Genomic DNA, 16515 nt, shown 5'->3' with positions numbered 1-16515 from the left:
ATAGGTCTGGCCCTAACGGTTCTTCCACATTCATCAGTCTGGCCCTAGGGGTTCCTCCACAATAGTAGGTCCTTCCCTATCGTTTCCTCCGCATTCATAGGTCCGGCCCTAGCAGTTCCTCCATAATCGTAGGTCTGGCCCTAATGGTTCTTTCACATTCATCGGTCTGGCCCTAGCGGTTCCTCCATATTCATTGGTCCAGCCCTAGTGGTTCCTCCGCATTCATAGGTCCGGCCCTAGCAGTTCCTCCACAATCATAGGTCTGGCTCTAGCAGTTCCTCCACAATCGTAGGTCTGGCTCTAGCAGTTCCTCCACAATCGTAGGTCCGGCCCTAGCGGTTCCTCCGCATTCATAGGTCCGGCCCTAGCGGTTCCTCCGCATTCGTAGGTCCGGCCCTAGCAGTTCCTCCACAATCGTAGGTCCGGCCCTAGCAGTTCCTCCACAATCGTAGGTCTGGCCCTAGCAGTTCCTTCACAATTGTAGGTCTGGCCCTAGCAGTTCCTCCACAATCGTAGGTCCGGCCCTAGTGGTTCCTCCATATTCATTGGTCCGGCCCTAGCAGTTCCTCCACAATCGTAGGTCTGGCCCTAGCAGTTCCTCCACAATCGTAGGCCTGGCTCTAGCAGTTCCTCCACAATCGTAGGCCTGGCTCTAGCAGTTCCTCCACAATCGTAGGCCTGGCTCTAGCAGACATACTCCCGCAGAGTCAGGGGAAGTCCTTGCTTCATTAGTCTTTCTCTCGTCTCTTCCCCTCCATAGTGCTCGCATTCATTAGCTGATAGGACTGAATTGCCCCCTCTCGGCCTGGTCCGCTCAGCTGCAGACATGAAGGGGTGGCGTGATGCGATTGTGTTCTCCATGTATTAGTGGATATATTCTGCATACTCACCTTACTCTACACAACCCCCACATTTCGCAGCTTCTACCTGTGAAGATCTCACATCCTGACAGCTCCATTCTCACTTTCCCTGTGATGTCTCACATTTTATCAGAAAATTCTGTGCATATATTGTGTAGCGGCCGGTTCCAGGACAGACAGCGGTGGCCCGGCACACACAGACAGGCAGAATCCTTTATCTTCTCCCGATGGTCCATCTCTGCTGCAGGAAACGGTCAGGATTGCTCCACAACGAAACCTTACATTTCTGACAAGAAGGGATGAGGGTGAAAATGGTCAAATCTCTTCCATCCATACAAGGATTCCTCAGCGATAATAGAACCGCGGAGAAGTAAAGGGGCGGTGGAATCGTCTGCTCACATTATGCGCACATTTGGTGAATGCGCCGTGACAATTTCTTGACATTTAGTATGAATGTTTGGCCCCGATAACCACAGTGGGGCTCCGGAGAGCTGCAGACATCGCCCGTCTCCTCCAATGTGTTGCATTACAAACCTCAGGTCTGATTCTGACTTTCCAGCCATCAGAGGTAACAATTGAAATGGCGCCATATAAACCTGCAGAGAATAAACACAATCCCACCATTGTCTCGGGGCTTTGCTTTTACAGCATTCTTTGTATGGTAGTAGGATTCCCCAGGTCAGCAAAGATTTATTTTATATAAATTATTTATTTATTTTGTTAAATTCAGAAGTTCATAAAGAAAATTGCAGTTGTGTGTCGCCATTCTCCCAGGCCGGTAACTTTGTAACTTTTCCGTTGTTGCAGTTTGCTTTTTTGCGGGATGAGCTGATGATTTTTTCGACCCCGTATTGAGGCACATAAGATGTTTTGATCAGTCATTATTGCGTTTTTATGATGGGAGATGAAAATAGTAATTCCAGTCCTGATGGTCTGATTTTTTTTTCTCTTTATTGCATTTACCGTACGGGATCGTTCATTTTATTTTAGGATAAGCCGATCATCTGATCACTTTGATATCAAACTATCCCACAGTATTGCAGTGTATTGGGCAAATCACCGTCTGCCCTGACGTTCAGGCGGTGGCATAAGAGAGACAAGTGCACTGCTCCGCACGGGAGCGATAGGATCAGGTGTCCTCCTGCACTGTCACCATATAAATGTCACCGCTAGAACGGCAACAAATGATCTCAGAGCTCAGCTCCGGCCACGGCTGGCCAAGAAAGATGCCAGCGATGCATCAGCCAAGTATGTAGACATCATCTGCAGCAAGTGTAGCAGGATCAGCTCCTGAGCCCGCACTACACCCCCCAGCACACTCCATGATGGATACATCCGTTACCTAATATGACTTTTTCTGAACATTTTTCCGTTCCCTAGGAGACACGTCAGACCGCCGCCTGAGGACTCATCTCACCTCCTGGTAGAAGCGGACATGTCCACTTAGTATTTTAGTACTAGCCAGATGTATACAATTTCCCATCATTTTTGTTGCACTTTTTCGCAGCTTTTAAGTGGATTGCATGTGCGCTTTGTCTAAAGTACATGTCACGATCCATTTTTGGATTTGTCGCAGCTCTGATTCCACTTTGTTTAAATGTAACTTTTTTCCTTTCAGTCAATTGGGGGTTAATGTCAGTTCCCCCCCCCCCCCCCCCACACTGGCAATCTGGTGTAACTGCAGTGTTGGTTGGTCAGCTGATGTGGTGGTGACCACTCCCACCATCCTTTAAATGGTCACCTGATGCATCAGCTGGCTGTTCGTGATAGAGTTTATCTTTGGAGACCAGCCTAGCAGGAGCAGCTCTCTGGTGTCAGCCACTTCTGGTGTTTGGAGTCCTGGTGCTCTGCTATCTGCAGTGTGGAGCTTGGCAGCAGTGTCTGGAAGCTAAGTGCTGTATTTTCACATTGTCCCTTTGGTGTCTGTCACTGTCCCCTGTGTGGTATTATATGCAGTGGTGAGGCTAGTGCTCCTTGCCGGCCAGTGCTCTAGCCAGGGCAGTATTTGGTGACAGTGAGGGACTTAGGTTCGTGACGGCGGTGGGGGAAAGGACCCACTTAGGGCGTTAGGGGAGTGCAGGGACAGGCTCAGGTTTGAGCTCAGGTGGTGACCGTCCCCCATTTCCCTATCTATAGGGCCTTCCTCTCCCCAATAGCATCCCGTTGTGTGTTACGCCGTCCTCTGACTGACCACCCATTGGGTCGCAATATGTATTACGTATCGTGGCAGTACATGTTTAATTAAGTTATTTTTATTCACTAAAAATGCCACACAAAAAAAGCTGCAAAAAAGCCAGTTCTCGTTTCTGTAGCACCTTTTTACTTTCTGATTGTTTTTCTATGAGTGAAAAAACTCTGGAAATGTGCTGAAAGAATTGACGCTGAACATTTCAAAAATGATTCAGTTCTCCAATTCATTGGGGGAAAAAATCAAGTGTTTGCAAGAGACTTCTGAAATCACACAGCTTTTCTGGTACTGCAGAAAGTAGCTTTTAGCTTGCATGAAAAAGTTGCAAAAATGCAGCATGTGAACATAGCCTAACACTTTTCCGTAGATAAGGTCCTATTGGTCAGGGTCTGTCTCTCGGCATCCCGGCAGATCAACTGTTTGAATGGGTCGCGCCCTTCATATATTGAGCCATATGCTGCACACCTTCTCAAGAGCCTTGGTGCAGAGTTATAGAAGTGGACGGGACAATGCTGCAAGTGAATGATGTTCAAGTAACAGATCCGATCTAAGTATTGAAGAGGCCACACAACTCGCAATAGCACCATGGCGCCTCCTGGTCCTCAGAAACTCAGAATATTCTCTTTCAACCTAAAAACCTCTATTAATATGTAGCTCTCCGATCTGCTTCTCCCTCGGGATTGTTACCTTTTCTGATTTCCAGACACTTTTGTCAATATCTGCAATTTTCTTGGGCAAATATTCATTCTTCGATTAGGAAATCCTTGATTAAACATCGCAAATTAACTCAGATCAGAAAAATAAAGGGGCATAAATCTCCAGATAAGAAAACAGCCGCTATTGCTGCAAACATGAAAGAAATCTAATTACATTGATAAGAGGTTTACTAATGGCATCTGTAAGGGGGAATCAATATGAGGTCGACCTGCAAAAAGTCTCCGCTGTCTCCAGCTCATTCCTGTTGTTGGCGCCTCAAGAAATGCAGAAAAAATAGTTATTAACCAGAAGAGAAATAATTGTATTTACGTACAAATGTATCATCTCAGAAATGTACGAATCACCAATGTATCAACCTGTAGAACAAACCATAACTGCCCCTTCCAAACTGCAATTCCCAGACCAACAACTTGTGAACATTAACTGTTTAGAAACTTCTCATTTGTGTTACAAGTAATTAGATCGACAATCTGATAAAACTGATACAACGCAAAGAGAAAGCGCGGCCCTGTAGAACTCTTCCATAGGGGTACGTCCATGCATTGGACCCTACATTCACTTGTCCCCAGATGGCTGGTGGAAGCCTTTACCTGACTTGGCTTCCCCTTCTAGAAAACAGATTTCTACAAGCAAGGAAAGGATTTCCTCAGCATTAATGCGTCTACATACAAGCCATTAGTTTGGGGTGCGAAATCCTTATGTCACGTTCACTTTACAGGAGTAAGAAGAGGAAATGGCTCGTCTTTGTCTCCAGTTTCAGTATTGAGGATTTGACAGGAATAAATATAAGTGCTTGGATTGTGCAGTGACGGCGATGTTCCTCATCACTTGGTCCCCAGACGCCTCCGGGGTGTCATCCTCTCCAGCGGAGCTCGTGCCTGGGCCCTGTGTGGTTTTCCATGTTCATTTTCCTGTCATTAATAATTGGGCTCCAGGAGAATCATTTCACATTTTGTTTTTTCTCTGCAATCTCTGAGATGGATCCTGATCCTGAATAAACTCACAAAGACAATTACAGATATTTTCCTCTAAATCTGCGCAGAAATGGAAGCAATGCAGATTGCAGATATAAATGGATGGAGCAAAGGAGGCAGCACAGATAAAGAGGGATGGAGTAATGGAGGCAGCACAGATAAAGAGGGATGGAGCAATGGAGGCAGCACAGATATAGAGGGATGGAGCAAAGGAGGAAGCACAGATATAGAGGGATGGAGCAAAGGAGGCAGCACAGATATAGAAGGATGGAGCAATGGAGGAGCACAGATAAAGAGGGATGGAGCAAAGGAGGCAGCACAGATATAGAGGGATGGAGCAAAGGAGGCAGCACAGATATAGAGGGATGGAGCAATGGAGGCAGCACAGATATAGAGGGATGGAGCAAAGGAGGCAGCACAGATAAAGAGGGATGGCGCAATGGAGGCAGCACAGATATAGAGGGATGGAGCAAAGGAGGCAGCACAGATAAAGAGGGATGGAGCAAAGGAGGCAGCACAGATAAGGAAGGATGGAGCAAAGGAGGCAGCACAGATAAAGAGGGATGGAGCAATGGAGGCAGCACAGATATAGAGGGATGGAGCAAAGGAGGCAGCTCAGATAAAGAGGGATGGAGCAATGGAGGCAGCACAGATATAGAGGGATGGAGCAATGGAGGCAGCACAGATATAGAGGGATGGAGCAAAGGAGGCAGCACAGATAAAGAGGGATGTAGCAATGGAGGCAGCACAGATATAGAGGGATGGAGCAATGGAGGCAGCACAGATATAGAGGGATGGAGGAATGGAGGCAGCACAGATAAAGAGGGATGTAGCAATGGAGGCAGCACAGATATAGAGGGATGGAGCAAAGGAGGCAGCACAGATAAAGAGGGATGGAGCAATGGAGGCAGCACAGATATAGAGGGATGAAGCAATGGAGGCAGCACAGATATAGAGGGATGGAGCAATGGAGGCAGCACAGATATAGAGGGATGGAGCAATGGAGGCAGCACAGATATAGAGGGATGGAGCAATGGAGGCAGCACAGATAAAGAGGGATGGAGCAATGGAGGCAGCACAGATAAAGAGGGATGGGGCAATGGAGGCAGCACAGATAGTGGGATGGAGGAATGCAGGCAGCACAGATAAAGAGGGATGGAGCAATGGAGGCAGCACAGATAAAGAGGGATGGGGCAATGGAGGCAGCACAGATAGTGGGATGGAGGAATGCAGGCAGCACAGATAAAGAGGGATGGGGCAATGGAGGCAGCACAGATAAAGAGGGATGGGGCAATGGAGGCAGCACAGATAAAGAGGGATGGAGCAATGGAGGCAGCACAGATGTAGAGGGATGGAGCAAAGGTGGTTGCACAGATAAAGAGGGATGGAGCAATGGAGGCGGCACAGATATAGAGGGATGAGCAATGGAGGCAGCACAGATAAAAAGGGATGGAAGAATGGAGGCAGCACAGACATAGAGGGATTGAGCAACGGAGGCAGCAAAAATATAGAGGGATGGAGCAATGGAGGCAGCACAGATGTAGAGGGATGGAGCAAAGGTGGTTGCACAGATAAAGAGGGATGGAGCAATGGAGGCAGCACAGATAAAGAGGGATGGATCAATGGAGGCAGCAAAAATATAGAGGGATGGAGCAATGGAGGCAGCACAGCTATAGAGGGATGGAGCAATGGAGGCAGCACAGATATAGAGGGATGGATCAATGAAGGCAGCAAAAATATAGAGGGATGGAGCAATGGAGGCAGCACAGATATAGAGGGATGGAGCAATGGAGGCAGCACAGATAAAGAGGGATGGAGCAATGGAGGCAGCAAAAATATAGAGGGATGGAGCAATGGAGGCAGCACAGATGTAGAGGGATGGAGCAATGGAGGCAGCACAGATATAGAGGGATTTAGCAATGAAGGCAGCACAGATATAGAGGGATTTAGAAATGAAGGCAGCACAGATATAGAGGGATTTAGCAATGAAGGCAGCACAGATATAGAGGGATGAAGCAAAGGAGGCAGCACAGATAAAGAGGGATGGAGCAATGGAGGCAGCAAAAATATAGATGGATGCAGGAATGGAGGCAGCACAGATATAGAGGGATGAAGCAATGGAGGCAGCACAGACATAGATGGAAGGAGCAATGGAGGCAGCACAGATATAGAGGGATGGAGGAATGGAGGCAGCACAGATATAGAGGGATGAAGCAATGGAGGCAGCACAGATATAGAGGGATGGAGCAATGGAGGCAGCACAGATATAGAGGGATGGAGCAATGGAGGCAGCACAGATAAAGAGGGATGGAGCAATGGAGGCAGCAAAAATATAGAGGGATGGAGCAATGGAGGCAGCACAGATGTAGAGGGATGGAGCAATGGAGGCAGCACAGATATAGAGGGATTTAGCAATGAAGGCAGCACAGATATAGAGGGATTTAGCAATGAAGGCAGCACAGATATAGAGGGATTTAGCAATGAAGGCAGCACAGATATAGAGGGATGAAGCAAAGGGGGCAGCACAGATACAGAGGGATGGAGCAATGGAGGCAGCAAAAATATAGAGGGATGGAGGAATGGAGGCAGCACAGATATAGAGGGATGAAGCAATGGAGGCAGCACAGACATAGATGGATGGAGCAATGGAGGCAGCACAAATATAGAGGGATGGAAGCTAACATAATTAGATGTCAGGAAATCATGTGGTCATAAGGAAGAAATGATGATGAGTGCTGTTCAGTCCGGTCTCTTCATCCAAATCAGCTCCTAATCAGTAGAGGACATTTATAGTATCTGTAGAATGATAATGACTGAAAAGTCAGGAGAAATTGACTTTGATATTTTATTGCACAAATACTCATGTCATAAAAAAATTCCACCTTCTGATAGCTGAGCAGGACTGTAGCTCATTGGTTCGCTCTGTACTGTATATAGGGCAACACTGGCTCAATGGTGAGCACTGTAACATATATAGGGCAGCACAGTGGCAGTATTATAGTAGTTATATTCTTGTACATAGGAGCAGTATTATAGTAGTGATATTCTTGTATATAGGAGCAGTATTATAGTAGTTATATTCTTGTATATAGGAGCAGTATTATAGTAGTTATATTCTTGTACATAGGAGCAGTATTATAGTAAGAAAAAGCAGAAGTCCAGCGCGGGTGATGTCCGTAAAAAATACCTTTTATTCCATATTCGTTAAAAGCACATAAATCCAAAGTCCATCTTCATATCCATAGACACAAAAACGGGTGATTCATACCAGTGACAGTCACAGGCTTAAAGTGCATTAAAATCATACGCGTTTCAACGGTCATGCCGCCTTACTCATTGTGAGTCACAATGAGTAAGGCGGCACGACCGTTGAAACGCGTATGATTTTAATGCACTTTAAGCCTGTGACTGTCACTGGTATGAATCACCCGTTTTTGTGTCTATGGATATGAAGATGGACTTTGGATTTATGTGCTTTTAACGAATATGGAATAAAAGGTATTTTTTACGGACATCACCCGCGCTGGACTTCTGCTTTTTCTTCAAACTACTTGGTTGCTTTTTCTTTTCCAGTATTATAGTAGTTATATTCCTGTACATAGAGGCAGTATTATAGTAGTTATATTTTTGTACATAGGAGGCAGTATTATAGTAGTTATATTCTTGTACATAGGGGCAGTATTATAGTAGTTATATTCTTGTACATAGGAGCAGTATTATAGTAGTTATATTCTTGTACATAGGAGCAGTATTATAGTAGTTATATTCTTGTATATAGGGGCAGTATTATAGTAGTTATATTCTTGTACATAGGAGGCAGTATTATAGTAGTTATATTCTTGTACATAGGAGCAGTATTATAGTAGTTATATTCCTGTACATAGAGGCAGTATTATAGTAGTTATATTCTTGTACATAGGAGCAGTATTATAGTAGTTATATTCTTGTATATAGGGGCAGTATTATAGTAGTCATATTCTTGTATATAGGGGCAGTATATTAGTAGTTATATTCTTGTACATAGGAGGCAGTATTATAGTAGTTCTATTCTTGTATATAGGGGCAGTATTATAGTAGTTATATTCTTGTACATAGGAGCAGTATTATAGTAGTTATATTCCTGTACATAGAGGCAGTATTATATTAGTTATATTCTTGTACATAGGAGGCAGTATTATAGTAGTTATATTCTTGTACATAGGAGGCAGTATTATAGTAGTTATATTCTTGTACATAGGGGCAGTATTATAGTAGTTATATTCCTGTACATAGAGGCAGTATTATAGTAGTTATAATCTTGTACATAGGAGGCAGTATTATATTAGTTATATTCTTGTACATAGGAGGCAGTATTATAGTAGTTATATTATTGTACATAGGGGCAGTATTATAGTAGTTATATTCTTGTACATAGGGGCAGTATTATAGTAGTTATATTCTGGTACATAGGGGGCAGTATTATAGTAGTTATATTCTTGTACATAGGAGCAGTATTATAGTAGTTATATTCTTGTACATAGGGGCAGTATTATAGTAGTTATATTCTTGTACATAGGGGCAGTATTATAGTAGTTATATTCTTGTACATAGGAGCAGTATTATAGTAGTTATATTCTTGTACATAGGGGCAGTATTATAGTAGTGATATTCTTGTACATAGGGGCAGTGTTATAGTAGTTATATTCTTGTACATAGGAGCAGTATTATAGTAGTTATATTCTTGTACATAGGGGCATTATTATAGTAGTTATACTCTTGTACATAGGAGCAGTATTATAGTAATTATATTCTTGTACATAGGGGCAGTATTATAGTAGTTATATTCTTGTACATAGGGGCATTATTATAGTAGTTATATTCTTGTACATAGGAGCAGTATTATAGTAGTTATATTCTTGTACATAGGGGCAGTATTATAGTAGTTATATTCTTGTACATAGGGGCAGTATTATAGTAGTTATATTCTTGTACATAGGGGCAGTATTATAGTAGTTATATTCTTGTACATAGGGGGCAGTATTATAGTAGTTATATTCTTGTACATAAGGGCAGTATTATAGTAGTTATATTCTTGTACATAGGAGCAGTATTATAGTAGTTATATTCTTGTACATAGGGGCAGTATTATAGTAGTTATATTCTTGTATATAGGAGGCAGTATTATAGTAGTTATATTCTTGTACATAGGGGCAGTATTAGTGATATTCTTGTATATAGGGGCAGTATTAGTTATATTCTTGTACATAGGGGCAGTATTATAGTAGTGATATTCTTGTACATAGGGGCCGTATTATAGTAGTTATACTCTTGTATATAGGAGCAGTATTATAGTAGTTATATTCTTGTACATAGCAGTATTATAGTAGTTATATTCTTGTACATTGGGGCAGTATTATACTATTATTTTTCTTATACATAAGTGGCAGTATTATACTATTATATTCCGGTATCCGGAAATGACAATACTGAAGGGCACTTTTCTCTTACAATTATTAAGTTTCATCACAGTCCTAAGTTACTATTCTACTGCCCTAATATAATAACTTAGGACTGTGTTGCAACTTTATTTAATTTTTGGAGTTTTGAGTGAAATGATCAATGTTTTGCTTTTTGCTTCATTCTCTTTTGTGTTTTTTTTCATTTAAGACAAATTAAATGAAGGTAATAATACCAAAGAATTTGTGATTGCAATCATTTTTAGGAAGAAACTGAGTATTATCTGACAGAATTGCAGGGGTGTCAATACTTTTGGCCACAACTGAATATATAGGGCAGCATGGTGGCTCAATGCTTAGTACTGCATTACATACAGGTCACGCTCCAGGGAGACATCCAGGCCTCTCTTGAACCCCTCGACTGAGTTCGCCATCACCACCTCCTCAGGCAGGAATTCCAGATTCTCACCGCCCTAACAGTAAAGAATCCTCTTCTATGTTGGTGGAAAAACCTTCTCTCCTCCAGACGCAGAGAATGCCCCCTTGTGCCCGTCACCTTCCTTGGTATAAACAGATCCTCAGATAGATATTTGTATTGTCCCCTTATATACTTATGCATGGTTATTAGATCGCCCCTCAGTGCTGACTGCATGTAGTGAGCTCCCCCTAATGGTGCCTGCATGTAGTGAGCTCCCTCTAGTGATGACTGCATGTAGTGAGCTCCCCCTAATGGTGCCGGCATGTAATGAGATCTCCGTAATGGTGTCTGCATGTAGTGAGCTCCCTCTAGTGGTGTATGCATGTAGTGAGCTCCCTCTAGTGATGACTACATGTAGTGAGCTCCCTCTAGTGATGACTGCATGTAGTGAGCTCCCTCTAGTGATAACTGCATGTAGTGCGCTCCCTCTAGTGGTGTCTGCATGTAGTGAGCTCCCTCTAGTGGTGCCTGCATGTAATGAGATCTCCGTAGTGGTGCCTGCATGTAGTGAGCTCCCTCTAGTGGTGTCTGCATGTAGTGAGCTCCCTCTAGTGGTGTATGCATGTAGTGAGCTCCCTCTAGTGATGACTACATGTAGTGAGCTCCCTCTAGTGATGACTGCATGTAGTGAGCTCCCTCTAGTGATAACTGCATGTAGTGCGCTCCCTCTAGTGGTGTCTGCATGTAGTGAGCTCCCTCTAGTGGTGCCTGCATGTAATGAGATCTCCGTAGTGGTGCCTGCATGTAGTGAGCTCCCTCTAGTGATGACTGCATGTAGTGAGCTCCCTCTAGTGATGACTACATGTAGTGAGCTCCCTCTAGTGATGACTGCATGTAGTGAGCTCCCTCTAGTGATAACTGCATGTAGTGCGCTCCCTCTAGTGGTGTCTGCATGTAGTGAGCTCCCTCTAGTGGTGCCTGCATGTAATGAGATCTCCGTAGTGATGACTGCATGTAGTGAGCTCCCTCTAGTGATGACTGCATGTAGTGAGCTCCCTCTAGTGATAACTGCATGTAGTGAGCTCCCTCTAGTGATAACTGCATGTAGTGCGCTCCCTCTAGTGGTGTCTGCATGTAGTGAGCTCCCTCTAGTGATGACTGCATGTAGTGAGCTCCCTCTAGTGGTGCCTGCACGTAAGGTACTCCCAACCTACAAAGATCCTGGGCAAAACTTAGGACAGTTTAGATTGTACTATGCCTGAGTGCAGGGGCGGATTATCAGAGGGTCAATATGAGCGGTAGCCCAGGGCCCAGTGGTCTGGGGGGGCCCTGGGCTACCGCACAGATTGACCCTCCGCTAATTATCTGAATGCCCGCCGGCATTTGTGTGCCCCGCCGGACCCGGTGGGCAGAGAGAGGGGGCCCGCATTGGGCCCCTTCTCATCTGCTCACCGGGCCCTTTCCGGCGCTGCAGCGTTAACAACAACAGCCGCCAGCCAATTGGAGGCTGGCAGCTGAAGTCGGCCGCAGCGCACAAGTCGCCGGCGTCTGACGTCATTGTCAGTCGCCGGCGAGTGTGCGCTGCTGAAGGGAGCTCACCGCCTGGAGCGCGGACAGGTGAGGAGACTGTTTTTTTTTTTTTAATCAGTTAACGGTGGACACACTGGGGGGGCAATGCTGGAGGACACACTGGGGGGCAATGCTGGAGGACACACTGGGGGCAATGCTGGAGACACTGGGGCAGATTGTTGGAGACAGTGGGGCAATGCTGGAGACAGTGGGGCAATGCTGGAGACAGTGGGGCAGATTGCTGGAGGACACACTGGGGGCAATGCTGGAGACAGTGGGGCAGATTGCTGGAGACAGTGGGGCAGATTGCTGAAGACAGTGGGGCAGATTGCTGGAGACAGTGGGGCAATGCTGGAGACAGTGGGGCAGATTACTGGAGGACACACTGGGGGGCAATGCTGGAGACACTGGGGCAGATTGCTGGAGGACACACTGGGGGCAATGCTGGAGACACTGGGGCAGATTGCTGGAGACACTGAGGCAGATTGCTGGAGACACTGGGGCAGATTTCTGGAGACACTGGGGGTAATATGCTGGACACACTGGGGCAGATTGCTGGACACACTGTCTGGGGGCAATATGGTGGACGTACTGGGGCAGATTGCTGGACACACTGGGGGTAATATGCTGGACACACTGGGGGTATTATGCTGGACACACTGGGGGTAATATGCTGGACACACTGGGGGTAATATGCTGGACACACTGGGGGTAGGACTGGAGGCATGGGCAGAATGTAGATACGGGGCATGATTGGAGATACGGGGCAGGATTGGATCATGGGGCAGGATGGATACGATGGAGACAGATGGGGCCGGATGGGGAGATCATATGGTGTAGAATGGATACTCATGAGGGCAGGATGGGAGAACATATGGCTGGAGCCAGGAATGAGACACACGGGGCCAGGATGGGGAATAGTATTACCATAGGGGCTAATTAAGGGATATTATTACTGCAGTGATGTATGTATTTTATTTTTTGGGTATACTGTTTTAAATGGGGGGGGGCGGTCCTGTTACTGTGCAGAGTGATACTATATCGCTTTTTTTTCTTCATGTGGTGTAATTTAGAAGTTGTGAAAAATTAAGTAATGTGTTCTGCAAGCGGAGCTCGAGATAACTGTGTTATTTCCTGCAGAAACGAGTCCTGGCTGGAAGAAATGATGGCGGTCTGTGCTGGATGAAAGATGAAGGACTTCACCTAGAGACGTCACTGGTGAGTAAGTGTTACCTATATACTGACACTATACACTGTATACTATATACAGAGGTCCTGTGTACAATGTCACCAGTGATCACTGTATTACCTATACATTATATACAGAGCTCCTGTGTATAATACCACCAGTGATCTCTGTATTACCTCTACACAGACACTGCATACTAAGTACAGATCTCCTGTGAATACTGGCACTTATGGTGATAGTATTGTGTTTTGTTTTTTTTTATTACTGATCAGTATTGTACTATTCAGTCACTATGTGGTGGTAATATGTGGTCTGGAAATGGTGTTGTGGTATTTGTCCCTTGTGTGTGCTATTTGGTCACCAAGTGGTAATATGTGGTCTGGTCATGGTGCGGTGGTATTTGTTCCTTGCATGTGATATTATTCGATCACTGTGGTTGTAATTTGTGGTCTGGTCATGGGGCGGTGGTATTTGTTCCTTGTATGTGATATTATTGGTCAAGATATACCTAAATTGTATTGCAGATTTTAAGAAATATTTAATAGGTTACAGTAGAGTAGGGCCTGGCCCTTTTTCTGGAATAATCTGGTTCGGGTATATCATGACCCCCGTCACATGACCCCCGTCACATGACCGGGGGGGCCCACAGTGTGTGAACAGCCCGGGGCCCTGGCTACCCTTAATCCACCCCTGCCTGAGTGCCAGGGCCTGCTGAGCTTTGTAGTTGAGAAAACTTGAGACCCAGCATTCTCCTTCTCTGATAGTGACCGCTTTCATTTCCCTGTCTAACAGGAATAGTAATGACATTGATTGTGCAGCTTTGCTGCTGTCTTCAGTCGCTCACTGATCCCTGATGATTACTTGCTCCACTTGAGCCTGACATTTAGTAATAGGACGACGACTGCTGGACAGAAGTGTCTCCTAATGAAGCAGAGCCGCAGTGATGATTCCTCATTTATCTGCCCTCATTTATTGTAGATGCAGTGAACGGGCTCCGTTTAACCCATGATCGCCTGCATGTCTGATAACAGCACGTAACGAGGATCCGGGGACACGAGCGCAGATATTGCATCTGACCCAACAGCTAAAATTCTGTTCCTTACAATAATGGACCCTGCAGCAGCAGAAGACCCCACGTGGAGGTGGCCGTGGAGCAGACCACCTGTCACCGGGCTATTGCACACATAACCTCTTACTTCTTATTAATGATGTGAAAGAAGAAAACTCAAGATCCTGTTCACACAGCTGCAGTTTATTACAATGTGTCAGTTTGGTTCAGTTATCAGCCTAAAGTTTCCATATTGGTAGTGGTGCTGCCATGTTCAGCTCATAAAGGATTCTCTCCAATGAAACGTTGTAACAAAACTTTAGCTGATTAGGTTAGAACAAGATCTGTAGACAAAAAATGTAAATAAAATTGTTTCCATTCTATGAAATAAAAAAAAGATCTTTAAAAAGCTGAACTGACTCACAAGGAGCCCATTCATTATAAGATTTGCTTCTTTTTTTGTATTTCCTTTTTGCCTGTTTTTCATGTGCACCTTTACTCATTCATTTTATAGTCTGTTTTAGATGCTTTTGCCTGTTTGTTTTTTTGTTGTCGTCATTTTGGGCGACACTTGAGGTTTCGGGGCTGATTCATCAATTGTAAAAGTCCTTAACTTTTTTTGTACAAATGTTCTCCAGTCTTCCCCCTAGAGTGATTTTAGTCAGGACTCATCATTTGTTGGTTTTAAGTCACTTTTTATTGGATAACCTTCTTTTGCGACAAATTCTTAAAAATGGGACCAGTTACAACTTTTTTATTAAATGGGTGCTATTTATGAATCACCTAAAAAAGATTTGCAAACTTTAAATCTTCCCCACAATGATGGACATAAAAAGGCAAACGCTAATAAAACCGACTGTAGAAAAGGTAAAAAAAAAAAAAAAAAGAGTAAGGCAGAAATGAAAAATAGACATCAAATATCAATAACTAGACAATAAAGGCGCAAATGCAATAATGTATCAGGCCCAGAGACTGGAGCGTTTCCTATATTTGATACATGATATCACCGGATATCTTTGCACAAACCATAAATAAACCATCTGAAGAGGACGAGTTAATTATATATTTGTCACAGACACTACGATGTTGCAGAACAAATTACTGCAGGACAAAATCACAGGGAACATGTGACGCCGCAGATTCGTTTACCATCAGAAACTTATTTGTGTAATTTCCCCCCGTTATCGGCGGCTTCTCCGTCCATGATGCCTTTATATAATATTTTATTTCAAATTTGAAATGTATCTTTTTTAAACTGTTACATTATTGCTTTGCAATATTTTTCTTGAGCATAATTGAGAGAAAGAAAGTTGAGAAGAAATTGGATTTTCGGACTTTTGCTACAATGTGCCTGAAGCTGTCACCCGTGTATAGTAACCCTTCAGCTGCCGCTCTCCGGACGCTGCGCTCAGTCTGCGCTGCTGCTGGTTGCAGCCTCGCTGTGCGGCTCGGAGCCATGCTGCCTCCATGTATTGTGCATACCGCAGCAATAACACAGGTTGACGGCGAGCGGATTTCATTGCATCGATTTATTTGCTTTTATTTCCGCTCCCTGTTGACTCCGTTGGTAAAACCAAAGTCTACAAAAATACAACCTGCAGCTATGGAGGAAAGTCAGCGCACAAGTAAAACTGTAGCATGAAACAAACAAAGTGAGAAAAAAAGAAATCTGACCAATTCACTAAAGATTACATATCATAGAATGAATGAATATTTCCGCACTGGGATCATATTTTCATCCAAAGCCGCACTCACAATTCTGCTCCTGTCCCGAAACCGGAGCACAATGCATTCTGGGAACTCGGCTACGGGGTTTGCTGGTAAATTGATTGCGGTATTATTTCTGGAGAATTTCGAATGCAGCTCTTGAAGTGACTGGAGCAAAGGACACGATGTAACACAAGTACAATGTTATTGGATTATGAGATTGGAGAACGGAGGAAACGCTGTTATACTTTTACACTGCAATGTTTTCAATCTTGGTTTGTGCGAGCTGCCAGAGAAATGACTCTGAGCAAAGCCTGATTGTGAGCCACTGTCCTCGCTTGTTAGAATGATACCCAGAATGAAGCACAAACACATCACCACTTCTGTATTTATCACCCACTGTGGAGACA

General features: G+C 44.4%; 1 long non-coding RNA gene across 1 annotated transcript in view; it reads left to right on the top strand.

The window, feature by feature from the left end:
* The window catches only part of LOC138645787 (uncharacterized), a 66830-nt gene extending 52088 nt beyond the window's left edge, over positions 1 to 14742 (top strand). Inside the window, exon 3 of the long non-coding RNA XR_011314758.1 lies at positions 14329 to 14742. This is a non-coding gene — a long non-coding RNA (uncharacterized lncRNA). The remainder of the gene's footprint in view (positions 1 to 14328) is intronic.
* The last annotated feature ends 1773 nt before the right edge of the window (positions 14743 to 16515 follow it).

This window comes from Ranitomeya imitator, chromosome 7 (assembly GCF_032444005.1).
Source record: "Ranitomeya imitator isolate aRanImi1 chromosome 7, aRanImi1.pri, whole genome shotgun sequence".
In the NCBI taxonomy this organism is placed as follows: domain Eukaryota; kingdom Metazoa; phylum Chordata; class Amphibia; order Anura; family Dendrobatidae; genus Ranitomeya; species Ranitomeya imitator.
This window is presented reverse-complemented; position numbering and strand designations above follow the sequence as displayed.